The sequence below is a fragment of the Carlito syrichta genome, unplaced genomic scaffold (assembly GCF_000164805.1).
Source record: "Carlito syrichta isolate Samal-C Ts95f unplaced genomic scaffold, Tarsius_syrichta-2.0.1 Scaffold215300, whole genome shotgun sequence".
Lineage (NCBI taxonomy): Eukaryota > Metazoa > Chordata > Mammalia > Primates > Tarsiidae > Carlito > Carlito syrichta.
In genome coordinates, this window is record NW_007159396.1 from 74,530 (window position 1) to 83,137 (window position 8,608).

General features: G+C 44.5%; 1 protein-coding gene across 1 annotated transcript in view; it reads left to right on the forward strand.

The window, feature by feature from the left end:
• Nucleotides 1-4,007: 4,007 nt before the first annotated feature.
• LOC103253258 (tubulin beta-6 chain) overlaps nucleotides 4,008-8,608 on the forward strand; it is a 29,815-nt gene continuing 25,214 nt past the window's right edge. The window contains exon 1 of the mRNA XM_021709414.1: nucleotides 4,008-4,028. The gene's annotated coding sequence lies outside the window, so the exon portion shown is untranslated. The remainder of the gene's footprint in view (nucleotides 4,029-8,608) is intronic.

Below are 8,608 nucleotides of genomic sequence, written 5' to 3' on the forward strand. Positions count from 1 at the left end.
CTGGGAATCCCAGCACTTTGGGAGGCCGAGGTGAGTGGATTGCCTGAGCCCATGGGTTCGAGACCCGCCTGGACAACTTGGCGAGACCTCATCTCTACAACAAATCAAAAATTAGCCGGGCGTAGTAGCGCGCGCCTGTAGTTCCAGCTACGTGGAAGGCTGAGGCGGAAGGATCGCCGGAGCCCAGGAGGTCGAGGCTGTAGTGGCTGAGAGCGGCCACTGCACTCCAGTCTGGGTGACAGAGTGAGACTCCAACTCAAAAAAAAAAAAAAATCCCATTCAAAATAGCCACACAAAAAATTAATTCCCTCAGCATCCATCTAACCAAAGAGATGAAAGAACTTTTTATATAGAAAGTTTTGTAGAAAGAACTACAAAACACTGCTTGAATAAATCAATAATGACACAGACAAATGAAAGAACATTTCATGTTCATAGATTCGAAGAATCAATATTATCAAGATATTCATTCTACCTAAGGCAATCTACAGATTTAATACAATCCCTACCAAATTACCTGCATCATTTTTCACAGACCTAGAAAAGACAACACAGAAGTTTATGTGGAATTAAAATAGACCCTGAATAGCTAAAGCAATTCTCAGCAAAAAGAATAAAGCTGGAGGCATCACACTTTCAGACTTCAAACTCTACTTACAAGGTTACAGTAACCAAGACAGCATAGTACTGCTCAAAAAAGGAAAAAAGAAAAAAGAAAGAAAGAAAGAAAGAAAAAGAAAAGGCATATAGACCAGTAGAACAGGACAGAGAATTGAAATAAACCCACAGATCTTCAACCAATCCATCTTCAACAAAACCAACAAAAACAGACATTTGAGAAAGAAACTATATTTAGCAAATGGTGCTGGGAAAACTGGCTAACCACATGCAAAAGAATGAAACTGGACCCCTATCTATCACTATATACAAAAATTAACTCAAAATGGATCAAGGACAAATATAAAACCCCAAACTATTAGTATCTTAGAAGAAAACCTGGAAAACACCCTCCTGGACATCAAAGTAAGCAATGAATTCATGGTCAAGTCCTCAAAAACAAATGCAGCAAAATCTAAAATTGACAGGTGGGACATTATTGAACTAAAAACTTTTGCACAGTAAAAGAAACCATCAAGGGAGTAAAGAGGCATCCCACAGAATATGAAAAAAATATTTTCAAACTATGCATCCAACAAAAGCCTAACATCCAAGATTTACAAGAAAATAAAACAAATTGACAGGCAAAAACCAAAGAACCCCATTAAAAAGTGGGTAAAGGATATAGACAGATATTTCTCAAAGAAAGACATTTAAGTAACCAACAAGCATATGAAAAAATGCTACACTTTAGTAACCATCAGAGAAAGGCAAATCAAAAGTACAATGAGAAACCACCTTATACCGGTCAGAATGGTTGTCATTAAAAAGTCAAAAAGCAACAGGTATTGCTGAAGCTGCAGAGAAAGGGAATGCTTCTGTACTGTTAGTGGAAATGTAAGCTAGTTCAACCTTTGTGGAAAGCAGTGTGGTATTTTCTCAAAGAACTAAAAATTGAGCTTCCATACAATCCAGCAAGCCCAGTTCTAGAAATATACCCAGAGGAACATAAATTGCTCTACCAAAAAGACACCTGTACATATATGTTTATTGCAGCAATAGTCACAATAGCAAAAATATGGAACCATCCCAGATGCCCATCAAAAGTGGACCGAAAGCTGGACGCGATACCTCAAGCCTTTAATCCCAGCACTTTGGGAGGCTGAGGTGAGAGGATTGCCTGAGCCCGGGGTTCGAGACCAGCCTGGGTAATATGATGAGACCTCATCTCTACAATAAATAAAAAAATTAGCCAGGTGTGGTGGTACTCGTCTGTAGTTCCAGCTACTTGGAAGGCTGAAACAGGATTACCTGAACCCAGCAGGTCTCGGTTGCAGTGGTCGAGATCGTACCACTGTACTTCAACCTGAGCTACAGAGTGAGACTCTGACTCCAAAAAAAAAAAAAAAGTGGACTAGTTAAAGAAAATGTGGTATATAGCCGGACTCGGTGGCTCAGCCGGTAATCCCGCGCCTCTGGGAGGCTGAGGTGAGTGGATTGCCTGAACACGCGGGTTCGAGACCCGCCTGGGCGGCGAGACCTCATCTCTACAATAAATCAAAAAATCAGCCGGGCATGGTAGCGCATGCCTGTAATTCCAGCTACTTGGAAGGCTGAGGCGGAAGGATCGCCGGAGCCCTGCAGATCCAGGCTACGATGGCTGGGAGCGGCCACTGCACTCCAGTCTGGGCGACAGAGTGAGACTCCAACCAAAAAAAAAAGAAAATGTGGTATATATACAATGGAATACTCAGCAGCCTTAAAAAAGAACAAAATCATGTCCTTTGCAGGTCATAGGTGCAGCTAGACACTATCATTCTAAATGAACGTCACAGAAACATGTTCTCACTCATAAGTGGGCTGCAAACATTGGTTATCTGAGTACACAACCACTCACTGAGTGCCATGCCCACTACCAGGAGGCGAGAGCTCTCTAAAAGCCCAAACCTCACCTGCACACAATGTACTTATGAAGCAAATCCTCATGTATATCCCACAACTCTAAAATAAAAAATAAATTAATTAACCATATGCACGTGATACACATATACAATTTTTATTTGTCAATTCAAAATCAATCAATGCTTTTAAAAGAGGAAGTCAGATAAATTCTTTATATCAAAATCTTTCAAAATAAAATTGTTAACTCAGCAGAAACCCTATGGACCTGAAGGCATCGAGGCCTTTCCTTCGATCTTCTCAAAGAGAATAACAGTCAGCCAAGGATTCTGTACCCTACAAAACTAAGTGTTATAAATGAAGGAGAAATAAAGTCTTTTTCAGACAAGCAAACGTTGAGGGACTTTGTCATCACTAGACCAGCTCTACAAGATATATAATACAAGGATTCTAAATATTAAAACAAAAGGTCAAAATACACCGGTAGAAAAAAATACTAGTAATCATAAAGCTCACAGGGCTTACAGAATGCAAACACAACAGTGAGAGAGAGGGGTTAATAAAAAATTTTTTAAAAAGCAGGCCAGGCTCGGTGACTTAACCTGTCAACCCAGCACTTTGGGAGGCCGAGGCGAGTGGATTGCCTGAGCCCACGGGTTCAAGACCAGCCCAGGCAACTTGGTGAGACCTTGTCTCTACAATAAATCAAAAAAATTAGCTGGGCATGGTAGTGCGTGCCTGTAGTTCCGGATACTTGGAAGGCTGAGGCGGAAGGATCGCTGGAGCCCAGAGGTTGAGGCTGAGATGGCCGGGAGTGTGCCGCTGCACTCCAGTCTGGGCAACAGAGTGAGACTCCAACTCAAAGAAAAAAAAGCAAACAGGTAACAACCAATATAATGAAGGAAATAATACCTTACATATCATTGTCAACCCTGAATGTAAATGGTTTCAATACCACACTTAAAAGATATAGGTTGGCAGACGGGATTAAAAAAAGCACAATCCAAATATCTACAGTCTTCAAGAGACCCACTTAATACACAAAGACTCCTATAGATTTAAGGTGAAGAGGTGGGAAAAAATATTCCATGCAAATATAAATTTAAAAATGAGTAGGAGTAGCCGATCTCATATCAGAAAAAACAGATTTTAAATTAGCACTTGTGAAAAAAGACAGAGAAGGTTATTATACAATGATAAAAGGATCAGTCTAACAAAAAGATATAACAATTTTTGTGTTTTGTTTTGACTCAGGGTCTCACTCACCCTATCAGCCAGGCAGGAGTGCATTGGCACAATCACGACTCACTGTAACCTCAACCTCCTGGGTTCAGGTGATCTTTCTGCCTCAGCCTCCCAGGTAGCTGAGACTACATGTATGTGCCACCATGCCTGGCTAATTTTTTTAAATCCTTTTTTTTGTAGAGATGAAGTCTTGCTATCTTGCCTACACTGACCTCAAGCGCCCGGACTCAAGCAATCCTCTTGCCTCAGTCTCCCAAAGTGCTGGGACTACAGGTATGAGTCACCATGCCCAGTCAGACAATTTTTAATATATATGCAACTAACACCAGAGCTCCAAAATTTATAAAACAAATTCTACTAGACCTAAGAAGAGAAACAGACAGCAATACAATAATAGTGGGAGACTTCAACACTCCACTGACAGCAACAGATAATCAAGGCAGAAAGTCAACAAAGAAACACTGGAGTTGATCTGAACCCTAGTGCAAATGGACCTAACAGATGTCTGCAGAACATTCTACCCCAAAATTACAGAATATAGATTTTTCTCACCAGCACATGGACAATTCCTCAAGATAGACCATATGTTAGGCCACAAATCAAGACTCGATAAATTTTTTTAAAAATCATATCAAGGATCTTTTCACACTACAATGAACTAAAACTAGAAACTACAAGAATTCACAGGACCAAACAAATACATGGAAATTAAACAACCTGCTCTTAAATGATCTTTGGGTCAAAAATGAAATCAACATGGAAATTTTAAAATTCCTTCAAATAGACCAGGCTCAGTGGCTCAGCCTATAATCCCAGCTCTCTGGGAAGCCGAGTTGAGTGGATTGCCTGGGCCCGAGGGTTTCAGACAAGCCCAGGCAACTTGGCAAGACTTTGTCTCTACAATAAATCAAAAATTAGCTGGGCGAGGTCGCGTGCACCTGTTGTTTCAGCTACTTGGAAGGCTGAGGCAGACGCTGGGGTGATGGCCATGAATGTGCCACTGCGCTCCTGTCTGGGCGACAGAGTGAGACTCCAACTCAAAAAAAAAAAAAAAAATTTCTTCAAATGAATGACAACAATAAACAAGTTATCAAAACCTCTGGGACATAGTCAAAGTTGTGCTCAGAGGAAAACTTACAACACTTAAGGCTTACATTAAAAAGACTGCAAGATCATATATTGACAACTTAATGTCATACTTCAAGGAACTAAACAAACACAAACAAACCAAATCGAAAGCTAGCCGAAGAAAAGAAATGACAAAGACTATACCATATACTAAATGAAATTGAAACAAAAAAATACAAAAGATCAATGAAACAAAAGTTGGCTATTTGAAAAGATAAACAAAATGGACAGACCAATAGCTGGATTAATTAAGAAATGAAGAGAGAAGATTCAAATTAGCTCAGTCAGAAATGAAAGTGGTGACATTACAACTGATACCATAGAATTACAAAAGATCATCTGAGAATATTGTGAACATCTCTATGCAAACAAATTAGACAAACTAGAGGAAATGGATAAATTCTTGGAAACATACAGTCCCCTAATCTTGAGTCAGGAAGAAATAAAAACCCTGAACAGATCAATAACAAGTAGTGAGATTGAAACAGTAATTAAAAGTCTCCCCCGCTCTATAAAAAAGGTCAGGACCCGACGAACTTACAACCAAATTCCACCAGGCTTTCAAGGAAGAACTTGTGCCAATCCGATTTAAGCTATTCCAGAAGATTGAAAAGGTGGGAATTTCCCCTAATTCATTCTATGAAGCCAGTGTCACTCTAATGCCAAAGCCAGGAAAAGACACAACAGCAAAAGAAAACTGCACACCAATATTTCTGATGAACATAGATGTGAAAATTCTCAACAAAATACTAGCAAATCCAATTCAACAGCACATAAAAAGATATTAATCAGTGCTGGCTGCCTTAATCTCAGCACTTTGAGAGGTCAAAGTGGGAGGATTAATTGTGCCCAGGAGTTCTGGAATTGCCAGGGCAACACAGTGAGACTTTGTCTCTAAAAAAAAAAAAAAAAAAGATTAAAAAAAAACTAGCTCGGCATGGTGGTGCATGCCTGTAGTCCCAGCTTCTTGGGAGGCTGAGGCAGAAGGATCAAGGCTGCAATGAGCCATGATCATGCCACTGCACTCTCCAGCCCGAGCAACAGAGTGAGACCCCAACCCCCCCCCCAAAAATCCCCTTGATCAATAGGTTTTATCCCAGGGATGCAAGAATGGTTCAACACACTCATCAGTAAATGTGATCCACCACATAAGCAGAATTAAAACCCACTACTCCGCCCTCTGTCCTGCTCCAGACATTTCATAGAAAAGGACTCATCCAGCATAGGGCTTTCTGTGCCTGTCTTCCTTCACCTGGCATGTGGTTCTCAAGGTGCAACTCATTGAAGCAGTATCGGTACTTCTTCCCTCTTTATTGCAGAATAATGTTCCACTCCCTGTGTTACTGCCTGGTGTTTTTTCCGTGTGCTTGCTGCATTCTCAGCTTTGCCACAGAGGCTAGACGCCAGATCCCCCAGGTCTATTCTGGCTCTTGGTCGGGCCAGCTGAGCCTGGGGTTGAGACTTTTCCAGCATTCCCACCCCTTCCCTCCTGGGCAGTCACACCCTGTGGGGAGTGGCCTTGCCCTGTACCTGTCAAGGGAGTGCAGATCCAGGGAGCATAGTGGCCCAGATCTCTGTGCCTGCACCAGGAGGGGTGTTCTAGTCCCCACTCCGTCCCAGTTTCTCTCTCCAGCTCTTGATGGAAGCCTCCAGAGAAAAGCTGCAGGAAGCTTGGATTCCCCTGTGTCCAGTGTACCTCCAGGTACTCTGAATCAGTTATGCCCATAGATGTCGTTCACAGAACTTAACATTTTAGCCACTATTCTTAACACATTCACAGAGCCAGCTCTCCCTAGCCATGCTGATGCGGGTTTTTCAGGTCAGCTTCAAGAGTGTCAGCTTCAAGAGTGTCAGTTCAATGGTTGGCCAGCCAAGCCCCAGAGTGTTGCGATTGGGGGAGGGGGCCTGGCAAGCCTAGCTAGCCCCCAGGGCGTTGGCTCTAACAGGCTGGCAAGCCAAGCCCTGAGAGTGTTGCTGGTTTGGTGGACTGGCAAGCCTAGACACCTGGGTGTCTCAGCTTCGGAGTCTCGTCTTCTTCTGGCAGCTCTCCTGGTTCAGCTGGCTCCCTCGGCTGAGAAGCCAGCCCCTGGGGTGCACGGCTTTTCGACTCCGACGATCTTCTGTAGCTCTTCAGGTCGCAGCTCTTCAGGGTCCAGGTTCTTGTCTCATGCCCAGGAAGAATGAGGGACGTGGGCAGCCGGAAAGTGAGAAAGCAGGACTTATCAAGGACAGAAAAGCTCCCACAGTGGGAGGGGGCCCCGACGGGGTTGCCCATCTGGGGCCGAAAACCTGGCGCTTAGAGAGCCCTAAGTCCAAGTTGATTGGCTCTCACTAGCTGTGAGCTATTGCTGCTCTGATTGGTTGCTTTTCAATCCCAGCAGTGAATACCCAAGCCCTAGCTTGAGAGGCTTGCAGAGAGTCCGAGAGGCCCGTCAGGAGTTCACCACATTGTGACCACAGGCCTTGCCTGTCTGTCTACCTAGGCTTTCTCTAGCTATCTCCTGTCTCAATGCCTTGCCTGAGGTGGAACAGATCTGTGACTCCTCTGTCCTGGGAAGGCCCTGTCCCTCTTTGAAAGTCAGTTGGAACTCTTCCCCGACCGGGCCCTGTGGCTGCTGCGGTTGCTCTATTTAAGGTACTCTGGGATACCTGCTTGGGGTAGGGTCTGACTCAGCATCGTGGTGCCCCTAGAGCCAAGAACAATTTGTGGTATACAGTAGGCAATATATGTGTGCTGCATAAAAAAGAATTAATCAGGAAGGATGCACAGCAAAATTTCCCAGGGGTGTCCCTCACATTTCCAACCCATACCTTGCTTGTCTCTCAGGCTGTAGCCTCATATGGCGGTAGGCCTTTGATTCAGGGCAGGGATCCCTTCGTCCAGCTCCCCAAGCATGTTCCCCACAGAGTGCATCATCTGCAAGGCCAAAGAGATTCGCCTCAGAGTTGAGGCCTCCCTCCCTTTGGGCCCCATCCTGGAGCTCACTGTGCCATGGGCCTCGCTGTGGACCTCACCACCAACATGCATACTCCGGCTGTTCCAGGGAGGGTAACCCCTTGGATATGGAGAGCTAGAAGACTGTGGTGTTCAAACAAGTCAGCTCCAGGGCTGGGGCTTGCTCTCCAACTTGGTTCATCTCAGCAAAGAATCCTGAGCAACTCTTCACTTCAAACCTGGTCTCCCAGAGTATCCAAAAGCCCATATTTGTTCAAGTGTGAGAAGAGAGTATATTCTAAATACCACATCACTACATGCAGTCACACGCTGTGTGGGCTTCCTCTGTACACGCACCCTGGCCCTGCAGGTGCGGGGAGGACCTGCTTGAGGTCCCCTCCTATCCTCCTATCTTTACGGGCACCGCAGTCACCTGGCTGTAGACCAGTCAGTTCTCAGCTGGCCTCCAGTGTGGGCTGTCTTGTGTGACACACACACCACCCTCAGAGCTAGGTACTTTGTGATCCTGTGTTGCAAGTGAGGGTCACGAGTGGCGCCAAGGCAAGTCACCAGCCCATCACAAAGCACGTGAGTGGAACCAAGCCCGTCAGTCTGACTCAGGCGGCAGCTCTCAGGCCCTGCACTTTGCTGTCTCCCAGGATCCTCCATGCTGTGCTGGGCCATCCCCATCCCAGGGTGCTCTGGAACAGTGTTCCTCTCATATCTACTTGGCCTGCGAACACGGTTTGAGTGTTTTTTTTTTTTTTTGAGTTGGAGTCTCACTCTGCCGCCCAGACTGGAGTG